At 48.9% G+C, this 23,840-nt stretch overlaps 1 protein-coding gene across 1 annotated transcript in view; it reads left to right on the top strand.

Moving 5' to 3' along the window:
- The window catches only part of NDUFC1 (NADH:ubiquinone oxidoreductase subunit C1), a 52,631-nt gene extending 29,978 nt beyond the window's left edge, over positions 1 to 22,653 (top strand). Inside the window, exon 4 of the mRNA XM_063946491.1 lies at positions 22,545 to 22,653. The gene's annotated coding sequence lies outside the window, so the exon portion shown is untranslated. The remainder of the gene's footprint in view (positions 1 to 22,544) is intronic.
- The last annotated feature ends 1,187 nt before the right edge of the window (positions 22,654 to 23,840 follow it).

Below are 23,840 nucleotides of genomic sequence, written 5' to 3'. Positions count from 1 at the left end.
CGCCCCGGCAAGCGGTGAGCCGGTGTGAAGATGGCGGCAACAGGGTGGGAGCGCAGTACTAACTGCGCTCCGGAGGCTCAGCGGTACACAGTGCGGTTCTATGAGGGGCGCCCTGAGCCAGCGCCTATATCCTACACTGGTCACTCAGGCTGTCAGGAACCTCGGTAACGCTGCCAGCACCATACCTCAGGCCAGTATAAAGATGTAAAATGCGGGAAGCAGCGCCATGTTTCATGGGACGGAGCTTCTCCTCAGAGCGGACCCAGCGGCGTTCAGCGCCATTTTCCTCCCTGCAGATCCAGCTACAGAGACGCTGACAGGGAGAGCTGTCCCTCCACACGACTCCAGCTATCCTGTGCGGTACCAGGGGGTGGTAGAAGGGGGGCGCTGTATAATTACTGTGTAGTCTATTAAGGTACACGGCCAGCACCCGGAATATATTTATACCTAGGGAAGCGCTGTGTGTGTGCTGGCTCCAAGCTCTGTGTTTCTCTGAAGGTACTTGGGGGAAACTGTGTCTGACATTTTCCTGTGTGTGTGGGTGTATGTTTTCTCACATAGTCATGTCCAGGGACTCTGTGTTCTATGCTGCAGAGGACGTTTCATACCCAGAGGAATCCATTCCATGTACCCAGGATGTAATGTATTGTCTCAGATTCCTATTAAAGAGCCAGAATGGCTGACTTCTATTAAGGGAATTATCTGTCAGATCTCTACTAGGGTAGCTCATACTGAGACAGAAACTCAGGTTTTAAAGAATTCTATGGCTGTTTGGTCAGGTTTTGTTCCTATTCCTTTTCAATCCCCTAGCATATTCCCAAAGAAACGTGCACTTGCTCAGATTATGCAAGATGACACGGATACCGACTCTGACACGGCAGACGGTGATGGAGATGTGCTTAGGGGGGCGGCATCTCTGGCTAAGGGGGTGTAGCTTATGATTGAGGCCATTAGAGATGTATTAAACATTACGGACACACCACCTGAGCAGGTTGAGGAGGCTTCCTCACAGACAATACGAAAGCCTCGCTAACCTTTCCTGCGTCTAAAGAATTAAATGCTTTATTTGTAAAATCCTGGGAAACCCCTGAGAAAAAGATGGGAAAACTCACCCATAGTTGACGCATCTGTCTCCAGACTGTCAAAACAGGTGGTTTTACCTGTCCCTGGATCTACCGCATTAAAAGACCCGGCTCCGGGGTTCATGGTGGAATCCATGAAGGACATGGGTACGCTGAATGCACGGAAATCTTCCATGTCTGTCTCAGCTCGCAGGGGACTCTGGCTATGCCAATGGTCGGCACACACGGAATCCAGGAGAAGTGTGGAGAACCTACCCTACACAGGTCCGGCTCTATTTGGGGAAGCGTTGGATGCATGGATTTCCACGGCAACCGCGGGTAAGTCACCTTTTCTTCCCTCAGCTACACCTTCTACGAAGAAACCCTTTTCTTCATCTGCATCGCAGTCCTTTCGGACCGCTAAGACAAAAAAGTCCAAGCCCCCTACCACTTTCTTTAGAGGTGGGCGTGCAAAATCCAAAAAGCCTGCACCTGCAGGCTCCCAGGACCAGAAGCCTGCTTCTGGTTCCTTAAAATCCTCAGCATGACGGTGGACCGCACAGCCTGGAGGACGGTCTGGTGGGTGCGAGGCTCAGACGTTTCAGCCACGTCTGGGTGCCGTCTGGCCTGGACCCCTGGGTACAGGGTATTGTATCCCAGGGCTACAGACTGGAGTTTCAAGAACTCCCGCCACACGATTCTTTAAATCAGGCTTGCCAGCTTTACTGACAGACAGGGATGTCCTAGAGGAAGCCATTCAAAAATTGGAAAGGTCAGCGGTCATTGTTACAGTTCCACCGCATATGCAAAACAAGGGTTACTATTCAAACCTTTTCGTGGTACCGAAACCGGATGGTTCGGTCAGACCGATTTTGAACTTGAAATCGTTAAACCCTTATCTGAGGGTGTTCAAGTTCAAAATGGAGTCTCTGAGAGCGGTGATCTCAGGTCTAGAGGAAGGAGAGTTTCTTGTATCCCTAGATATCAAGGATGCATACCTCCACATTCCGATTTGGCCGCCGCACCAGGCTTATCTCAGGTTTGCTCTTTAGACAGTCACTATCAGTTTCAGGCACTGCCATTCGGTCTCTCCACGGCACCGAGGGTATTCACCAAGGTGATGGCAGGGATGATGGTTCTCCTCCGCAGACAGGGAGTGAACAAAATTCCATATCTGGACGATCTGCAAATAAAGGCATCGGCGTCGACCAGGGAGACCTTGTTGCAGCCCATTGCTTTCACGACTCGTCTGCTCAGGGAACATCGTTGGATCCCGAACCTTCCGAAGTCGCATTTGAAGCCGACAAGGAGATTGTCTTTCCTGGGGATGATCCCCGACATGGAAGTGCAGAGGGTGTTTCTACCAGAGGAAAAAGCGTTGGTTATTCAAACAATGGTCCGGGATGTCCTGAAGCCAGTCCGGGTATCGGTTCATCAGTGCATTCACCTTCTGGGGAAGATGGTTGCATCCTACGAGGCTCTACAGTACGGAAGATTTCATGCTCGATCATTCCAACTGGATCTCCTAGACAAGTGGTCGGGGTCTCATCTACATATGCACCTGAGGATACGTCTGTCGCCAAAAGCAAGGATTTCACTCCTCTGGTGGCTGCAAATGTCTCACCTTCTGGAGGGCCGCCGGTTCGGGATTCAGGACTGGTTCCTTCTAACCACGGACGCAAGTCTCCGGGGTTGAGGCACAGTCACTCAAGGGGAAACCTTCCAAGGAAGGTGGTCAAGTCTGGAATCCAGTCTTCCAATAAGCATTCTGGAACTAAGGGCCCTGTACCACAGTCTTCTCCAAGCGGCATATCTTCTGCGAGATCGTGCCATTCAAGTACAGTCGGACAATGTAACGACAGTGGCCTACATCAAACGTCAGGGCGGAACGAAGAGCAGAGCTGCAATATCAGAGGTAACAATCCTACTTTGGGCAGAAAAACACGCGTTGGCACTGTCAGCAATTTTAATTCTGGGAGTGGACAGCTGGGAAGCGGACTTCCTCAGCAGACACTATCTCCATCCAGGAGAGTGGGGCCTCCATCCAGAGGTGTTCACGGAAGTGACACATCTTTGGGGGGTTTCTCAGATAGACATGATGGCCTCCCGCCTCAACAAGAAGCTTCGGAGGTATTGTTCCAGGTCGATAGACCCACAAGCAGTGGCGGTGGACGCTCTGGTGTCGCCGTGGGTGTTCCAGTCGGTGTACGTGTTTCCTCCACTTCCACTCATTCAAAGGATTCTACAGCTCATAAGGAGAACAAGAATTCAGGCAATCCTCATTGCTCTAGACTGGCCAAGAAGGGGTTGGTACGCAGATCTTCTGGGTCTACTGCTGGAAGATCCAAGGCCTCTTCCTCCTCAGGAGGACCTGTTACAACAGGGGCCGTTCGCTTATCAAGACTTACCACGGCTACGTTTGACGGCATGGAGGTTGAAAGCCAGATATTGGCTCGGAAAGGCATTCCGAACAAGGTTATCCCTACCCTGATAAAGGCTAGGAAAGGAGTAACGTCTAAACATTACCATCGCATTTGGAAAAAGTGTGTTTCTTGGTGTGAATCCAAGAAGTTTCCTACGGTGGAGTTTCAACTGGGACGGTTTCTCCTCTTCCTGCAATCAGGTGTGGATATGGGTCTGAGGTTGGGATCTGCAAAGGTCCAGATTTCTGCATTATCCATTTTCTTCCAGAAACAGCTGGCTTCCCTCCCTGAGGTTCAGACTTTTTTGAAAGGGGTTCTGCACATCCAGCCTCCCTTTGTGCCGCCTACGGCACCCTGGGATCTTAACGTGGTGTTGCAGTTCCTCCAATCGAATTGGTTCGAGCCTCTACAGGAGGTTGAAGTCAAGTTTCTCACGTGGAAGGCTGTCACTTTGTTGGCCTTAGCTTCTGCTCGGTGTGTGTTGGAGTTGGGGGCTTTGTCTTGTAAAAGCCCCTATTTGATCTTCCATGAAGATAGAGCTGAGCTCCGGACTCATCAGCAGTTCCTTCCAAAGGTTGTGTAGGCTTTTCATTATCAACCAACCTATCGTGGTGCCAGTTGCTACTGACTCCTCAATTCCGTCAAAGTCCTTGGATGTTGTAAGGGCTCTGAAAATCTATGTGAAGAGGACTGCTCGTCACAGAAAATCGGACTCTCTGTTTGTCCTGTATGGTCCCAAGAAACATGGGTGTCCTGATTCTAAGCAGACGATCTCTCGCTGGATCAGGTTCACTATCCAGCATGCGTATTCTACGGCAGGACTGCCGTGTCCAAAATCTGTTAAGGCCCACTCTACTCGTAAGGTGGGTTCTTCCTGGGCGGCTGCCCGGGGTGTCTCGGCTTTACAGCTTTGCCGACCGGCTACTTGGTCTGGGTTGAACACGTTTGCTAAGTTCTACAAGTTCGATACTTTGGTCTCTGAGGACCTAAAGATTGGTCATACAGTTCTGCAGGAGCCTCCGCGCTCTCGCTCCCGTTCTGGGAGCTTTGGTACATCCCCATGGTACTAATGTGGACCCCAGCATCCTCTAGGACGTAAGAGAAAATGGGATTTTCTCTGACGTCCTAGTGGATGCTGGGAACTCCGTAAGGACCATGGGGAATAGCGGGCTCCGAAGGAGGCTGGGCACTCTAGAAAGATCTTAGACTACCTGGTGTGCACTGACCCCTCCCACTATGACCCTCCTCCAAGCCTCAGTTAGATTTCGTGCCCGGCCGAGGTTGGATGCACACTAGGGGCTCTCCTGAGCTCTTAGAAAGTTATAGTCTTAGAATTTGTTATTTTCAGTGAGACCTGCTGGCAACAGGCTCACTGCAGCGAGGGACTAAGGGGAGAAGAAGCGAACTTGCCTGCTTGCAGCCGGATTGGGCTTCTTAGGCTACTGGACACCATTAGCTCCAGAGGGATCGACCGCAGGCCCAGCCTTGATGTTCGGTCCCGGAGCCGCGCCGCCGTCCCCCTTACAGAGCCAGAAGCAAGAAGATGGTCCGGAAAATCGGCGGCATGAAGACATCCTGTCTTCACCAAGGTAGCACACAGCACTGCAGTTGTGCGCCATTGCTCCTCATACACACTTCACACTCCGGTCACTGAGGGTGCAGGGCGCTGGGGGGGGGGCGCCCTGAGGCAGCAATAAAAACACCTTGGCTGGCTAAAATACCTCAATATATAGCCCCTGGGGCTATATATGAGGTAAATACCCCTGCCAGAATCCCATAAAAAGCGGGAGAATACGCCGCGAAAAAGGGGCGGAGCCTATCTCCTCAGCACACTGGCGCCATTTTTCCCTCACAGCTCGGCTGGAAGGAAGCTCCCTGGCTCTTCCCTGCAATTCTACAGTACAGTAAGAGGGAAAAGAGAGGGGGGGCATTAAAATTGGCACTGTATACAGTATATTATATTGAAAAGCAGCTATTAGGGACAAAACTCAGTTAGTCCCTATATATGTATAGCGCTCTGGTGTGTGCTGGCATACTCTCACTCTGTCCCCCCAAAGGGCTTTTGTGGGTCCTGTCCTCGTTTAGAGCATTCCCTGTGTGTCTGCGGGGTGTCGGTACGGCTGTGTCGACATGTTGAATGAGGAGGCTTATATGGTGGCGGAACAGAGGCTGATATATGTGATGTCGCCCCCTGTGGGGCCGACACCAGAGTGGATGGATAGGTGAAAGGTATTAACCGACAGTGTCAACTCCTTACATAAAAGGGTGGATGACGTAACAGCTGTGGGACAGCCGGCTTCTCAGCCCGCGCCTGCCCAGGCGTCTCAAAGGCCATCAGGGGCTCAAAAACGCCCGTTCTCTCAGATGGCAGACACAGATGTCGACACGGAGCTGTCTCCAGTGTCGACAAGGTTGAGACATATACACAATCCACTAAGAACATCCGTGACTTGATCCCGGCAATAAAAAATGTGTTATACATTTCTGACATTAACCCAAGCACCTCTAAAAATGGGTTTTAGAGAAAAAACAGGCAGTGTTTTGTTCCCCCATCAGATGAATAAATGAAGTGTGTGAAAAGCGTGGGTTCCCCCGTTAAGAAACTGGTAATTTATAAAAAGTTACTGATGGCGTACCCTTTCCCGCCAGGAGGATAAGTTACGCTGGGAGATATCCCCTAGGGTGGATAAGGCGCTCACACGGTTGTCAAAAAAGGTGGCACTGCCGTTTTAGGAACGGCCACTTTGAAGGTACCTGTTGATAAAAAGCAGGAGGCTATCCTGAAGTCTGTATTTACACACTCGGGTACTAGACTGAAACCTGCAGATCGTGCTGCTGCAGCGTGGTCGGTGACCCTGTCAAGCATACTAGTTTGCTAATATGAGAACATATTAAAGACGTCGTCTTATATATGAGGGATGCACAGAGGGATATTTTGCCGGCTGGCATCCAAAAATGAATGTAATGTCCATTCTGTCAGGAGGGTATTAGAGACCTGTCACTGGACAGGTGATGCTGACTTAAAAAGCGCATAGAGATTCTGCCTTATAAGGGTGAGGACTTATTTGGGGATGGTCTCTGGGACCTCGTATCCACAGCAACTGCTGGGAAGAAATATTTTTACCTCAGGTTTCCTCACAGACAAAGGTACAGTCCTTTCGGCTTCAGAAAAGCAAGCGGGTCAAATGGCGCTTCCTTTCTGTACAGAGACAAGGGAAGAGGAAAAAGCTGCACCAGTCAGCCTGTTCCCAGAATCAAAATTCTTCCCCCGCTTCCTGTGAGTCCACAGCATGACGCGGGTGCTCCACAGGTGTAGCCAGGTACGGCGGGGGGCCGTCTCAAAAATTTCAGCAATTAGTGGGCTCGCTCACAGGTGGATCCCTGTTTCTGTCAAGTAGTATTTCAGGGGTACAAGCTGGAATTCGAGATGTCTCCCCCCAGCCATTTCCTAAAATATGCCTTGCTGACAACTCCCTCAGGCAGGGAGGCTGTGCTAGAGGCAATTAATAAGCGGTATTCCCAGCAGGAAATACTCAAGGTGCCCCTACTTCAACAAGGACGGGGTTACTATTCCACACGGTTTGGGGTACCGAAACCGCATGGTTCGGTGTGACCCATTTTATATTTAAAATCCTTGAACACATACATAAAAAAATTCAAGTTCAAGATGGAATCGCTCAGGGCGGTTATTGCAAGCCTGGACGAGGGGGATTACATGGTATCCCGGGACATCAAGGATGCTTACCTGCATGTCCCCATTTACCATCCTCGCCAGGAGTACCTCAGATTTGTGGTACAGGATTACCATTACCAAGTCCAGACACTGCCGTTTGGACTGTACATGGCACCGAGGGTGTTTTATCAAGGTAATGGCCGAAATGATGATACTCCTTCGAAAAAAATAAGATTTTACTTACCGATAAATCTATTTCTCGGAGTCCGTAGTGGATGCTGGGGTTCCTGAAAGGACCATGGGGAATAGCGGCTCCGCAGGAGACAGGGCACAAAAAGTAAAGCTTTTTCAGATCAGGTGGTGTGCACTGGCTCCTCCCCCTATGACCCTCCTCCAGACTCCAGTTAGGTACTGTGCCCGGACGAGCGTACACAATAAGGGAGGATTTTGAATCCCGGGTAAGACTCATACCAGCCACACCAATCACACCGTACAACCTGTGATCTAAATCCAGTTAACAGTATGATAACAGCGGAGCCTCTGAAAGATGGCTTCCTTCAACAATAACCCGAATTAGTTAACAATAACTATGTACAATTTATGCAGATAATCCGCACTTGGGATGGGCGCCCAGCATCCACTACGGACTCCGAGAAATAGATTTATCGGTAAGTAAAATCTTATTTTCTCTATCGTCCTAGTGGATGCTGGGGTTCCTGAAAGGACCATGGGGATTATACCAAAGCTCCCAAACGGGCGGGAGAGTGCGGATGACTCTGCAGCACCGAATGAGAGAACTCCAGGTCCTCCTTAGCCAGAGTATCAAATTTGTAAAATTTTACAAACGTGTTCTCCCCTGACCACGTAGCTGCTCGGCAAAGTTGTAATGCCGAGACCCCTCGGGCAGCCGCCCAAGATGAGCCCACCTTCCTTGTGGAGTGGGCCTTTACAGATTTAGGCTGTGGCAGGCCTGCCACAGAATGTGCAAGTTGGATTGTGCTACAGATCCAACGAGCAATCGTCTGCTTAGACGCAGGAGCACCCATCTTGTTGGGTGCATACAATATAAACAACGAGTCAGATTTTCTGACTCCAGCTGTCCTTGCAATATATATTTTTAATGCTCTGACAACGTCCAGTAACTTGGAGTCCTCCAAGTCACTTGTAGCCGCAGGCACTACAATAGGCTGGTTCAGATGAAATGCTGACACCACCTTAGGGAGAAAATGCGGACGAGTCCGCAGTTCTGCCCTGTCCGAATGGAAAATCAGATATGGGCTTTTGTAAGATAAAGCTGCCAATTCTGATACTCTCCTGGCAGAAGCCAGGGCTAGAAGCATGGTCACTTTCCAAGTGAGATATTTCAAATCCACCTTATTTAGTGGTTCAAACCAATGAGATTTTAGAAAGTCCAAAACCACATTGAGATCCCACGGTGCCACTGGAGGCACCACAGGAGGCTGTATATGCAGCACTCCCTTAACAAAGGTCTGGACTTCAGGGACTGAAGCCAATTCTTTTTGAAAGAAAATCGACAGGGCCGAAATTTGAACCTTAATAGATCTCAATTTGAGACCCATAGACAATCCTGATTGCAGGAAATGTAGGAATCGACCCAGTTGAAATTCCTCCGTCGGAGCACTCCGATCTTCGCACCACGCAACATATTTTCGCCAAATTCGGTGATAATGTTGCACGGTTACTTCCTTCCTTGCTTTAATCAAAGTAGGAATGACTTCTTCCGGCATGCCTTTTTCCTTTAGGATCCGGCGTTCAACCGCCATGCCGTCAAACGCAGCCGCGGTAAGTCTTGAAACAGACAGGGACCCTGCTGAAGCAAGTCCCTCCTTAGAGGTAGAGGCCACGGATCTTCCGTGATCATCTCTTGAAGTTCCGGGTACCAAGTCCTTCTTGGCCAATCCGGAACCACTAGTATCGTTCTTACGCCTCTTTGCCGTATAATTCTCAATACTTTTGGTATGAGAGGCAGAGGAGGAAACACATACACCGACTGGTACACCCAAGGCGTTACCAGCGCGTCCACAGCTATTGCCTGCGGATCTCTTGACCTGGCGCAATACCTGTCCAGTTTTTTGTTGAGGCGAGACGCCATCATGTCCACCATTGGTCTTTCCCAACGGGTTACCAGCATGTGGAAGACTTCTGGATGAAGTCCCCACTCTCCCGGGTGAAGATCGTGTCTGCTGAGGAAGTCTGCTTCCCAGTTGTCCACTCCCGGGATGAACACTGCTGACAGTGCTATCACATGATTCTCTGCCCAGCGAAGAATCCTTGCAGCTTCTGCCATTGCACTCCTGCTTCTTGTGCCGCCCTGTCTGTTCACATGGGCGACTGCCGTGATGTTGTCCGACTGGATCAACACCGGTTTTCCCTGAAGCAGAGGTTCTGCCTGGCTTAGAGCATTGTATATTGCTCTTAGTTCCAGAATGTTTATGTGAAGAGACGTTTCCAGGCTCGTCCATACTCCCTGGAAGTTTCTTCCTTGTGTGACTGCTCCCCAGCCTCTCAGGCTGGCGTCCGTGGTCACCAGGATCCAATCCTGTATGCCGAATCTGCGGCCCTCCAATAGATGAGGACTCTGCAACCACCACAGAAGAGACACCCTTGTCCTTGGAGACAGGGTTATCCGTAGGTGCATCTGAAGATGCGACCCTGACCATTTGTCCAACAGATCCCTTTGGAAAATTCTTGCGTGGAATCTGCCGAATGGAATTGCTTCGTAAGAAGCCACCATTTTTCCCAGGACTCTTGTGCATTGATGTACAGACACCTTTCCTGGTTTTAGGAGGTTCCTGACAAGGTCGGATAACTCCTTGGCTTTTTCCTCCGGGAGAAAAACCTTTTTCTGAACCGTGTCCAGAATCATCCCTAGGAACAGCAGACGAGTTGTCGGCATTAACTGGGATTTTGGAATATTCAGAATCCACCCGTGCTGTTTTAGCACTTCTTGAGACAGTGCTAATCCCATCTCTAGCTGTTCTCTGGACCTCGCCCTTATTAGGAGATCGTCCAAGTATGGGATAATTAATATGCCTTTTCTTCGAAGAAGAATCATCATCTCGGCCATTACCTTTGTAAAGATCCGAGGTGCCGTGGACAATCCGAACGGCAGCGTCTGAAACTGATAGTGACAGTTTTGTACAACGAACCTGAGGTACCCCTGGTGTGAGGGGTAAATTGGAACGTGGAGATACGCATCCTTGATGTCCAAGGATACCATAAAGTCCCCCTCTTCCAGGTTCGCTATCACTGCTCTGAGTGACTCCATCTTGAACTTGAACTTCTTTATGTACAGGTTCAAGGACTTCAGATTTAGAATAGGCCTTACCGAGCCATCCGGCTTCGGTACCACAAAAAGAGTGGAATAATACCCCTTCCCTTGTTGTAGAAGAGGTACCTTGACTATCACCTGCTGAGAGTACAGCTTGTGAATGGCTTCCAAAACCGTCTCCCTTTCGGAGGGGGACGTTGGTAAAGCAGACTTCAGGAAACGGCGAGGTGGATCTGTCTCTAATTCCAACCTGTACCCTTGAGATATTATCTGCAGGATCCAGGGATCTACCTGCGAGTGAGCCCACTGCGCGCTGTAATTTTTGAGACGACCGCCCACCGTCCCCGAGTCCGCTTGAGAAGCCCCAGCGTCATGCTGAGGCTTTTGTAGAAGCCGGGGAGGGCTTCTGTTCCTGGGAAGGAGCTGCGTGTTGCTGTCTCTTCCCTCGACCTCTGCCTCGTGGCAGATATGAATAGCCCTTTGCTCTCTTATTTTTAAAGGAACGAAAGGGCTGCGGTTGAAAAGTCGGTGCCTTTTTCTGTTCGGGAGTGACTTGAGGTAGAAAGGTGGATTTCCCGGCTGTAGCCGTGGCCACCAAATCTGATAGACCGACTCCAAATAACTCCTCCCCTTTATACGGCAAAACTTCCATATGCCGTTTTGAATCCGCATCGCCTGTCCACTGTCGCGTCCATAAAGCTCTTCTGGCCGAAATGGACATAGCACTTACCCGTGATGCCAGTGTGCAGATATCCCTCTGTGCATCACGCATATAAAGAAATGCATCCTTTATTTGTTCTAACGACAGTAAAATATTGTCCCTGTCCAGGGTATCAATATTTTCAATCAGGGACTCTGACCAAACTACCCCAGCACTGCCCATCCAGGCAGTCGCTACAGCTGGTCGTAGTATAACACCTGCATGTGTGTATATACTTTTTTGGATATTTTCCATCCTCCTATCTGATGGATCTTTAAGTGCGGCCGTCTCAGGAGAGGGTAACGCCACTTGTTTAGATAAGCGTGTTAGCGCCTTGTCCACCCTAGGAGGTGTTTCCCAGCGCTCCCTAACCTCTGGCGGGAAAGGGTATAATGCCAATAATTTCTTTGAAATTATCAGCTTTTTATCAGGGGCAACCCACGCTTCATTACACACGTCATTTAATTCTTCTGATTCAGGAAAAACTATAGGTAGTTTTTTCATACCCCACATAATACCCTGTTTAGTGGTACCTGTAGTATCAGCTAAATGTAACGCCTCCTTCATTGCCAAAATCATATAACGTGTGGCCCTACTGGAAAATACGGTTGATTCGTCACCGTCACCACTGGAGTCATCGCCTGTGTCTGGGTCTGTGTCGACCGACTGAGGCAAAGGGCGTTTCACAGCCCCTGACGGTGTTTGAGTCGCCTGGACAGGCACTAATTGATTGTCCGGCCGCCTCATGTCGTCAAACGACTGCTTTAGCGTGTTGACACTATCCCGTAGTTCCATAAATAAAGGCATCCATTCTGGTGTCGACTCCCTAGGGGGTGACATCCTCATATTTGGCAATTGCTCCGCCTCCACACCAATATCGTCCTCATACATGTCGACACACACGTACCGACACACAGCAGACACACAGGGAATGCTCTTAACGAAGACAGGACCCACTAGCCCTTTGGGGAGACAGAGGGAGAGTTTGCCAGCACACACCAAAAGCGCTATATATATATCAGGGATAGCCTTATAATAAGTGCTCCCTTATAGCTGCTTTGTTATATCAAAATATCGCCATAAATTTGCCCCCCCCTCTCTGTTTTACCCTGTTTCTGTAGTGCAGTGCAGGGGAGAGACTTGGGAGCCGTCCTGACCAGCGGAGCTGTGAGAGGAAATGGCGCCGTGTGCTGAGGAGATAGGCCCCGCCCCTTTTCTGGCGGGCTCGTCTCCCGCTATTTAGAAAATTCAGGCAGGGGTTAAATATCTCCATATAGCCTCTAGGGGCTATATGTGAGGTATTTTTAGCCTTTATAGGTATTCATTTGCCTCCCAGGGCGCCCCCCTCCCAGCGCCCTGCACCCTCAGTGACTGCCGTGTGAAGTGTGCTGAGAGGAAAATGGCGCACAGCTGCAGTGCTGTGCGCTACCTTTAGAAGACTGCAGGAGTCTTCAGCCGCCGATTCTGGACCTCTTCTGACTTCAGCATCTGCAAGGGGGCCGGCGGCGCGGCTCCGGTGACCATCCAGGCTGTACCTGTGATCGTCCCTCTGGAGCTTGATGTCCAGTAGCCAAGAAGCCAATCCATCCTGCACGCAGGTGAGTTGACTCCTTCTCCCCTCAGTCCCTCGCTGCAGTGATCCTGTTGCCAGCAGGAATCACTGTAAAATAAAAAACCTAGCTAAACTTTTTCTAAGCAGCTCTTTAGGAGAGCCACCTAGATTGCACCCTTCTCGGCCGGGCACAAAAATCTAACTGGAGTCTGGAGGAGGGTCATAGGGGGAGGAGCCAGTGCACACCACCTGATCTGAAAAAGCTTTACTTTTTGTGCCCTGTCTCCTGCGGAGCCGCTATTCCCCATGGTCCTTTCAGGAACCCCAGCATCCACTAGGACGATAGAGAAAAGGGAATTTCTCTGACGTCCTAGTGGATGCTGGGGACTCCGTAAGGACCATGGGGAATAGCGGCTCCGCAGGAGTCTGGGCACAAAAGTAAAGCTTTAGAACTACCTGGTGTGCACTGGCTCCTCCCCCCATGACCCTCCTCCAAGCCTCAGTTAGATTTTTGTGCCCGAACGAGAAGGGTGCACACTAGGTGGCTCTCCTGAGCTGCTTAGTGAAAAGTTTAGTTTTAGGTTTTTTATGTTCAGTGAGACCTGCTGGCAACAGGCTCACTGCATCGAGGGACTAAGGGGAGAAGAAGCGAATTCACCTGCGTGCAGAGTGGATTGGGCTTCTTAGGCTACTGGACATTAGCTCCAGAGGGACCGATCACAGGCCCAGCCATGGATAGGTCCCAGAGCCGCGCCGCCGGCCCCCTTACAGAGCCAGAAGACAGAAGAGGTCCGGAAAATCGGCGGCAGAAGACGTCCTGTCTTCAACAAGGTAGCGCACAGCACTGCAGCTGTGCGCCATTGCTCTCAGCACACTTCACACTCCGGTCACTGAGGGTGCAGGGCGCTGGGGGGGGGGCGCCCTGAGACGCAATAAAAACACCTTGGATGGCAAAAAAAATGCATCACATATAGCTCCTGGGCTATATGGATGAATTTAACCCCTGCCAGAATACACAGAAAAACGGGAGATAGGCTCCGCCCCCTTCTCGGCGGCCTTATCTCCTCAGCACACTGGCGCCATTTTCCCTCACAGCTCCGTTGGAGGGAAGCTCCCTGGCTCTCCCCTGCAGTCACTACACTACAGAAAGGGTTAAAAAAGAGAGGGGGGCACTAATTACGCGCAGTATTAAAAATACAGCAGCTATAAGGGGAAAAACACTTATATAAGGTTATCCCTGTATATATATAGCGCTCTGGTGTGTGCTGGCAAACTCTCCCTCTGTCTCCCCAAAGGGCTAGTGGGGTCCTGTCCTCTATCAGAGCATTCCCTGTGTGTGTGCTGTGTGTCGGTACGTTTGTGTCGACATGTATGAGGAGAAAAATGATGTGGAGACGGAGCAGATTGCCTGTAATAGTGATGTCACCCCCTAGGGGGTCGACACCTGAGTGGATGAACTGTTGGAAGGAATTACGTGACAGTGTCAGCTCTGTATAAAAGACAGTGGTTGACATGAGACAGCCGGCTACTCAGCTTGTGCCTGTCCAGACGTCTCATAGGCCGTCAGGGGCTCTAAAGCGCCCGTTACCTCAGATGGCAGATATAGACGCCGACACGGATACTGACTCCAGTGTCGACGGTGAAGAGACAAATGTGACTTCCAGTAGGGCCACACGTTACATGATTGAGGCAATGAAAAATGTTTTACACATTTCTGATAATACGAGTACCACCAAAAAGGGGTATTGTGTTCAGTGAGGAAAAACTACCTGTAGTTTTCCTGAATCTGAGAAATTAAATGAGGTGTGTGATGATGCGTGGGTTTTCCCCCGATAACTGATAATTTCTAAAATGTTATTGGCATTATATCCTTTCCCGCCAGAGGTTAGGGTGCGTTGGAAAACACCCCCTAGGGTGGATAAAGCGCTCACACGCTTGTAAGAACAAGGGCTCTACCCTCTCCTGAGATGGCCGCCCTTAAGGATCCTGCTGATAGAAAGCAGGAGGGTATCCTAAAATGTATTTACACACATACTGGTGTTATACTGCGACCAGCAATCGCCTCAGCCTGGATGTGCAGTGCTGGGTTGGCGTGGTCGGATTCCCTGACTGAAAATATTGATACCCTAGATAGGGACAGTATATTTTTGCCTATAGAGCATTTAAAAGATGCATTTCTATATATGCGTGATGCACAGCGGAATATTTGCCGACTGGCATCAAGTCTAAGTGCGTTGTCCATTTCTGCCAGTAGAGGGTTATGGACACGACAGTGGTCAGGTGATGCGGATTCCAAACGGCATTTGGAAGTATTGCCTTATTAAGGGGAGGAGTTATTTGGGGTCGGTCTTTCAGACCTGGTGGCCACGGCAACAGCTGGGAAATCCACGTTTGTACCCCAGGTCGCCTCTCAACATAAGAAGACGCCGTATTATCAGGCGCAGTCTTTTCGTGGGCAAGCGGGCAAAAGGTTCCTCATTTCTGCCCCGTGACAGAGGGAGAGGAAAAAGGCTGCAGAAATCAGCCAGTTCCCTGGAACAGAAGCCCTCTCCCGCCTCTGCCAAGCCCTCAGTATGACGCTGGGGCTTTACAAGCAGAATCAGGCACGGTGGGGGCCTGTCTCAATGAATTTCAGCGCGCAGTGGGCTCACTCGCAAGTAGACCCCTGGATCCTTCAGGTGATATCTCAGGGGTACAAATTGGAATTCGAGACGTCTCCCCCTCGCCGTTTCCTAAAGTCGGCTTTACCGATGTCTCCTTCTGACAGGGAGGCAGTTTTGGAAGCCATTCACAAGCTGTATTCCCAGCAGGTGATAATCAAGGTACCCCTCCTGCAACAGGGAACGGGGTATTATTCCACACTGTTGTGGTACCGAAGCCGGACGGCTCGGTGAGACCGATTCTAAATCTAAAATCTTGAACACTTACATACGGAGGTTCAAATTCAAGATTGAGTCACAGCAGAGCAGTGATTACGAACCTGGAAGAAGGGGACTACATGATGTCTCGGGACATCAAGGATGCTTACCTTCATGTCCCAATTTACCCTTCTCACCAAGGGTACCTCCGGTTTATGGTACAGAACTGTCACTATCAGTTTCAGACGCTGCCGTATGGATGGTCCACGGCACCCCGGGTCTTTACCAAGGTAATGGCCGAAATGATGATACTCCTTCGAAGGAAGGGAATTTTAGTTATCCCTTACTTGGACGATTCCCTGATAAGGGTAAGATCCATGGAACAGTTGGAGGTCGGTGTAGCACTATCTCAGGTAGTGTTGCGGCAGCACGATTGGATTCTCAATATTCCAAAATCGCAGCTGATTCCGACGACTCGTCTTCTGTTCCTAGGGATGATCCTGGACACAGTCCAGAAAAAGGTGTTTCTCCCGGAGGAGAAAGTCAGGGAGTTATCCGAGCTAGTCGGGAACCTGCTATAACCGAGCCAAGTCTCAGTACATCAATGAAATGGTTCTGGGAAAAATGGTGGCTTCCTACGAAGCAATCCCATTCGGCAGATTCCACGCAAGAACTTTCCAGTGGGACCTGCTGGACAAATGGTCCGGGTCGCATCTTTAGATGCATCAGCGGATAACCCTGTCACCAAGCACAAGGGTGTCTCTCCTGTGGTGGTTGCAGAGTGCTCATCTTCTAGAGGGCCGCACATTCAGGACTGGGTCCTGGTGACCACGGATGCCAGCCTGCGAGGCTGGGGAGCAGTCGCACAGGGAAGGAATTTCCAGAGCTTATGGTCAAGCCTGGGGACATCACTTCACATAAATATCCTGAAGCTAAGGGCCATTTACAATGCTCTAAGCTCAGCAAGACCTCTGCTTCAAGGTCACCCGGAGTTGATCCATTCGGACAACATCACGGCAGTCACCCACGTAAACAGACAGGGTGACACAAGAAGCAGGAGGGCAATGGCAGAAGCTGCAAGGATTCTTCGCTGGGCGGAAAATCATGTGATAGCACTGTCAGCAGTATTCATTCCGGGAGTGGACAACTGGGAAGCAGACTTCCTCAGCAGACACGACCTCCACCCGGGAGAGTGGGGACTTCACCCAGAAGTCTTCCACATGTTTATAAAACTCGACAAGTATTGCGCCAGGTCAAGGGACCCTCAGGCAATAGCTGTAGACGCTCTGGTAACACAGTGGGTGTACCAGTCAGTGTATGTGTTCCCTCCTCTGCCTCTCATACCCAAGGTACTGAGAATTATAAGATGGAGAGGAGTAAGCACTATATTCGTGGCTCCGGATTGGCCAAGAAGGACTTGGTAACCGGAACTTCAAGAGATGCTCACGGAGGATCCGTGGCCTCTACCTCTAAGAAGGGACCTGCTCCAGCAAGGACCCTGTCTGTTCCAAGACTTACCGCGGCTGCGTTTGACGGCATGGCGGTTGAACGCCGGATCCTGAAGGAGAAAGGCATTCCGGATGAAGTCATTCCTATCCTGATCAAAGCCAGGAAAGATATAACCGCAAAACATTATCACCGCATTTGGCGAAAATATGTTGCGTGGTGCGAGGCCAGTAAGGCCCCGACGGAGGAATTTTCAATCTAGGTCGATTCCTACATTTCCTGCAAACAGGAGTGTCTATGGGCCTGAAATGGGGGTCCATTAAGGTTCAAATTTCGGCCCTGTCAATTTTCTTCCAAAAAGAACTAGCTTCAGTCCCTGAAGTTCAGACGTTTGTGAAAGGGGTACTGTATATACAGCCTCCTTTTGTGCCTCCAGTGGCACCTCGGGATCTAAATGTAGTTTTTGGGTTCCAAAAGTCACATTGGTTTGAACCACTTAAATATGTGGAGTTAAAATATCTCACATGGAAAGTGGTCATGCTGTTGGCCCTGGCCTGGGCCAGGTGCGTGTCAGAATTGGCGGCTTTATCCTGTAAAAGCCCTCATCTGATTTTCCATTCGGACAGGGCGGAATTGAGGACTTGTCCTCAGTTTCTCCCTAAGGTGGTTTTCAGCGTTTCACCTGAATCAACCTATTGTGGTGCCTGCAGCTACTAGGGACTTGGAGGACTCCAAGTTGCTAGACGTTGTCAGAGCCCTGGAAATATAGGTTTCCAGGACGGCTGGAGTCAGAAAATCTGACTCGTTGTTTATTCTGTATGCACCCAACAAGCTGGGTGCTCCTGCTTCTAAGCAGACTATTGCTCGTTGGATTTGTAGTACAATTCAGCTTGCACATTCTGTGGCAGGCCTGCCACAGCCAAAATCTGTAAAAGCCCATTCCACAAGGAAGGTGGGCTCATCTTGGGCGGCTGCCCGAGGGGTCTCGGCTTTACAACTTTGCCGAGCAGCTACTTGGTCAGGAGCAAATACGTTTGTAAAATTCTACAAATTTGATACCCTGGCTGAGGAGGACCTGGAGTTCTCTCATTTGGTGCTGCAGAGTCATCCGCACTCTCCCGCCCGTTTGGGAGCTTTGGTATAATCCCCATGGTCCTTACGGAGTCCCCAGCATCCACTAGGACGTCAGAGAAAATAAGAATTTACTTACCGATAATTCTATTTCTCGTAGTCCGTAGTGGATGCTGGGCGCCCATCCCAAGTGCGGATTGTCTGCAATACTGGTACATAGCTATTGTTACCAAAAAATCGGGTTATTGCTGTAGTGAGCCATCTTTTCTAGAGGCTCCTCTGTTATCATGCAGTTAACTGGGTTTAGATCACAAGTTATATGGTGTGATTGGTGTGGCTGGTATGAGTCTTACCCGGGATTCAAAATCCTTCCTTATTGTGTACGCTCGTCCGGGCACAGTATCCTAACTGAGGCTTGGAGGAGGGTCATGGGGGGAGGAGCCAGTGCACACCAGGTAGTTCTAAAGCTTTACTTTTGTGCCCAGACTCCTGCGGAGCCGCTATTCCCCATGGTCCTTACGGAGTCCCCAGCATCCACTACGGACTACGAGAAATAGAATTATCGGTAAGTAAATTCTTATTTTTAATTATCCTGTAATTGGACAATCTCTTTATAAGGGCGAGGTCCAAGGAGCAGTTGGTAGTCGGGGTAGCACTATTTTGGAAAGTGCTACAACAGCACGGTTGGATTCTAAACAGTCCAAAGTCACAGCTGGTTCCTAGGACGCGTCTACTGTTCCTGGGGATGGTTCTGGACATAAACCAGAAATAGTGTTTCTCCCGGAGGAGAAAGCCAATGAGTTGTCATCTCTAGTCCGAGACCTCCTGAAGCCAAAACAGGTAGCGGTGCATCATTGCACGCGAGTCCTGGGAAAAATGGTAGCTTCCTACGAAGCAATCCCATTAGGCAGGTTTCATACAAGAACTTTTCAGAGGGACCTGTTGGACAAGTGGTCCGGATCGCATCTTCCGATGCATAGGTTGATAACCCTGTCTCCAAGGACCAGGGTATCTCTACTGTGGTGGCTGTAGAGTGCCCATCTTCAAGAGAGCCGCAGGTTCGGCATACAGGACTAGGTCCTAGTGACCATGGGATGCCAGCCTTTGAGGCTGGGGGGCAGTCACACAGGGAAGAAACTTCCAGGGACTTTGGTCAAGTCAGGTGATTTCCCTACACATAAATATTCTGGACCTGAGGGCCATTTACAATGCCCTGAGGCCGGCAAGGCCTCTGCTTCAAAACCAGCCGGTACTGATCCAATCAGACAACATCACGGCAGTCGCCCATGTAAACCAACAGGGCGGCACAAGAAGCAGAATGGCGATGGCAGAAGCCACAAGGATTATCCGATAGGCGGAAAATCATGTGTTAGCACTGTCAGCAGTGTTCATTCCCGGAGTGGACAACTGGGAAGCAGATCTTCTCAACAGACACGACCTCCACCCGGGAGAGTGGGGACTTCCTCCAGAAGTCTTCCAAAGGATTGTACACCATTGGGAAAGGCCACAGGTGGACATGATGGCGTCCCGCCTCAACAAAAAGCTATAAAAGATATTGCGCCAGGTCAAGGGACCCTCAGGCGATAGCTGTGGACGCTCTGGTAACACCGTGGTGTACCAGTCGGTTTATGTGTTCTCACCTCTGCCTCTCATACCAAAGGTACTGAGAATAATAAGAAGGCGAGGAGTAAGAACGATACTCGTGGTTCCGGACTGGCCAAGAAGAGCTTGGTACCCAGAACTTCAAGAATTTATATCAGAGGACCCATGGCCTCTGCCACTCAGACAGGACCTGCGGCAGCAGGGGCCCTGTCGGTTCCAAGACTTACCGCGGCTGCGTTTGACGGCATGGCGGTTGAACACCGGATCCTGAAGGAAAAGGGCATTCCGGAGGAAGTCATTCCTATGCTTACTAAAGCCAGGAAAGAGGTTACAGCAAATCATTATCACCGCATATGGCGGAAATATGTTGCTTGGTGTGAGGCCGAAAGGGCCCCAACAGAGGAATTTCAACTAGGTCGATTTCTGCATTTCCTGCAAGCAGGAGTGACTATGGGCCTTAAATTAGGTTCCATTAAGGTACAGATCTCGGCTTTGTCGATTTTCTTTCAAAAAGAACTAGCTTCAGTACCTGAAGTTCAGACATTTATAAAAGGAGTGCTGCATATTCAGCCCCCGTTTGTGCCTCCTGTGGCACCTTGGGACCACTAAAGACCGTGGATCTGTAATATCTCACTTGGAAAGTGGTCATGTTATTGGCCTTGGCTTCGGCCAGGCGAGTATCAGAATTGGTGGCTTTATCATGTAAAGGCCCTTATCTGATTTTCCATATGGATAGGGCAGAATTGAGGACTCGTCCCCAGTTTCTCCCTAAGTTGGTGTCAGCGTTTCACCTAAACCAGCCTATTGTGGTGCCTGCGGCTACTAGGGACTTGGAGGACTCCAAGTTGTTAGACGTGGTCAGGGCCCTGAAAATATATGTTTCCAGAACGGCTGGAGTCAAAAAATCTGATTCGCTGTTTATCCTATATGCACCCAACAAGCTGGGTGCTCCTGCTTCTACGCAGACTATTGCTCGTTGGATTTGTAGTACAATTCAGCTTGCACATTCTGTGGCAGGCCTGCCACAGCCAAAATCTGTCAATGCCCATTCCACAAGGAAGGTGGGCTCATCTTGGGCGGCTGCCCGAGGGGTCTCGGCTTTACAACTTTGCCGAGCTGCTACTTGGTCAGGGGCAAACACGTTTGCAAAATTCCATAAATTTGATACCCTGGCTGAGGAGGACCTGGAGTTCTCTCATTCGGTGTTGCAGAGTCATCCGCACTCTCCCGCCCGTTTGGGAGCTTTGGTATAATCCCCATGGTCCTTACGGAGTTCCCAGCATCCACTAGGACGTCAGAGAAAATAAGAATTTACTCACCGGTAATTCTATTTCTCGTAGTCCGTAGTGGATGCTGGGCGCCCATCCCAAGTGCGGTTTATCTGCAATACTTGTACATAGTTATTGTTAACTAAATCGGGTTATTGTTGAGCCATCTGTTGAGAGGCTCAGTTGTTTCATACTGTTAACTGGGTTTCATATCACGAGTTATACGGTGTGATTGGTGTGGCTGGTATGAGTCTTACCCGGGATTCAAAATCCTTCCTTATTGTGTACGCTCGTCCGGGCACAGTACCTAACTGAGGCTTGGAGGAGGGTCATAGTGGGAGGGGCCAGTGCACACCAGGTAGTCTAAGATCTTTCTAGAGTGCCCAGCCTCCTTCGGAGCCCGCTATTCCCCATGGTCCTTACGGAGTTCCCAGCATCCACTACGGACTACGAGAAATAGAATTACCGGTGAGTAAATTCTTATTTTATTTACCTACCGGTAAATCCTTTTCTCGTAGTCCGTAGAGGATGCTGTGGGCGCCCGCCCAGCGCTTCGTTCTCCTGCAGTGGTCACTTGGTTCAGTACTGCTTGGTTCTTAGTTAAGTACTGCGTTATTACTTGGTTCAGTAATGTCATTCAGCTGTTACTGAGTTGTTGTTTTTTCGAACTAGTTTGCTTGGTTTACCTTTTTCGTGTGAGCTTGTGTGAATCTCGTCACTATCTTTGTAAAATCCTTCTCTCTAAGTTGTCCGTCTCCTCGGGCACAGTTCCTAGACTGAGTCTGGTTGGAGGGGCATAGAGGGAGGAGCCAGCCCACACTATTAAACTCTTTAAGTGCCAGTGGCTCCTAGTGGACCCATCTATACCCCACATTCCTAATGTGGACCCCAGCATCCTGTACGGACGACGAGAAAAGGATTTACTGGTAGGTAATTAAAATCCTATTTTTATTTTATTTAAATAAAATCATGTTGGATAAGTTTTAACTAGATGTTCTTGACATCATTCAATCATAAAAAAACCTGACAATTTCTGAGCAGTTTTTGGAAAAATATTAGCCAGCTAATTGGCTAACATATACATATTGTTTTCGGGAATAGCAGCTGGGCTTTCAAAGACGTTATGATTGGTTGATGACTGCTGCATTCTTTCTGCACAGTGCTCAGCAGAATGCGGTGAACTGTATACAACATACGGTTTGACTGCATCCTCTATCCCTCCGATGATTACATGATTGCAGTAGCACACCCTGATATAGGATGAACACTGGATTTAAGAAAACCTAATTAGCTGTCATGGTAGCAAAAAAAACAAACCCATGGTATATTTACTCAAAATTGAGTACAAACCGTTAAGTGGATTATATCTGTGGTGTCCCTTCAGGTCTATTATTACCTAATGTTGGACATTCTAATTAAAATAAAGTAATTTTAGACTTTAAAAAGATAATAATAGTATTATAAGCTGAAGTAGAGCTAAAGACACACTACTATCTATACATTTTTCTTAAGTAATGCTACAATGTACCCTGGTCATTAAGTAGTAGTAATGTTCCTTGTGAAATGTATTTGAGACCTATATGTTATTTTCCTTACAGATGGACTACTACATTTTCTTGACATGGTGGATTCCTGAACAGGCTAAAGTACCTAAATGAACATATTTTTTCCCTTGTGCAATTCAATAAATATCTCCATTATTATAAATGTTTGTTGAATAATTTCTATTGAGTATGACTAGTTAAATGTAAAAACGTTTCAAATTTGAATCTCCACTTTGTGAGTATCTCAGCAATTATTGCTATAGACCAGTGGCTGCCGAACTGGGTGCTGAAGGGTACTTGAAGGTGTGCCACAGGCTGGTGGTCCTGTTCAAAATCGGTAATCTATATGGTCCATGTGATAAGCAGTAGTGCTGGTAGCTGCTAATGATGAAATGCGTGGACAGACATGCGCCACTGCATAACTGAACGAACCTTAAGAAGGCAGGTAAGCACAATTTGCTTATTTTTTTTTAATGTTCACTGATTTCTTCCAACAAGAGACGTTTGACCTAGCTGAAGCTCAAGGGTGCCGTGATTTCAGAAAGTTTGTGAAATACTGCAATATGCTACTGTAGCAATAACTTTCTTTTAGTATGGTACAAAAAAAAGTTTTTATGATCACATAACAGGGTCCATATCAGAATAAATGCTTAGGACTCAAGTCCTGTCTGTCACCTTCTTCGTGTTGGTGTGCCTTATAATGGTTATGTCTTTGGAAGAAATCCTGGATGAGTCTAAATTTATCAAAACAATCTTATGCTTATGGGAAGTTTTTATAATTAGGCCTTGTGCGGAAAGCAGTGTCTCCAGGACCACATTAAGAGACTAAGATGGTGGATATCTGCTACCCACAGAGGTAACATACTCTGTACATGGGTTTAGGGCACAATAACGTTTGTAGTGTGCAACACCATAAGATAGGTTAGGACATAAATGATACAATTGTTTCCCCTGCAGCTGCCATTAGATGGCGCCCAATGGAGCAATTCAATTGTTGCTCTGTTTGAGTCTTGATAAAGGTCAGCATGTTACCGAAACGCTTTGACAAAAAAGGAGTGTTAACGGCTTTTATTTCTCACCTTATCCCAAGAGGTATGATGCATTGATTCCAATTACTGATAAAATAGGATTTTAGTACCTACCGGTAAATCCTTTTCTCCTAGTCCGTAGAGGATGCTGGGGACTCCAAAAGGACCATGGGGTATAGCTTGGGCACACTATAAAGACTTAAACTGGGTGTGAACTGGCTCCTCCCTCTATGCCCCTCCTCCAGACCTCAGTTAGAAAACTGTGCCCAGGAGAGATGGACATTTCGAGGAAAGAATTTATAATTTAAACACTGTGAGCGTT

The sequence above is a fragment of the Pseudophryne corroboree genome, chromosome 1, assembly GCF_028390025.1.
Source record: "Pseudophryne corroboree isolate aPseCor3 chromosome 1, aPseCor3.hap2, whole genome shotgun sequence".
NCBI classification, from domain to species: Eukaryota; Metazoa; Chordata; class Amphibia; order Anura; family Myobatrachidae; genus Pseudophryne; species Pseudophryne corroboree.
Note: the sequence above shows the minus strand (reverse complement) of the source record. Positions and strands in the feature narration are given on the sequence as shown.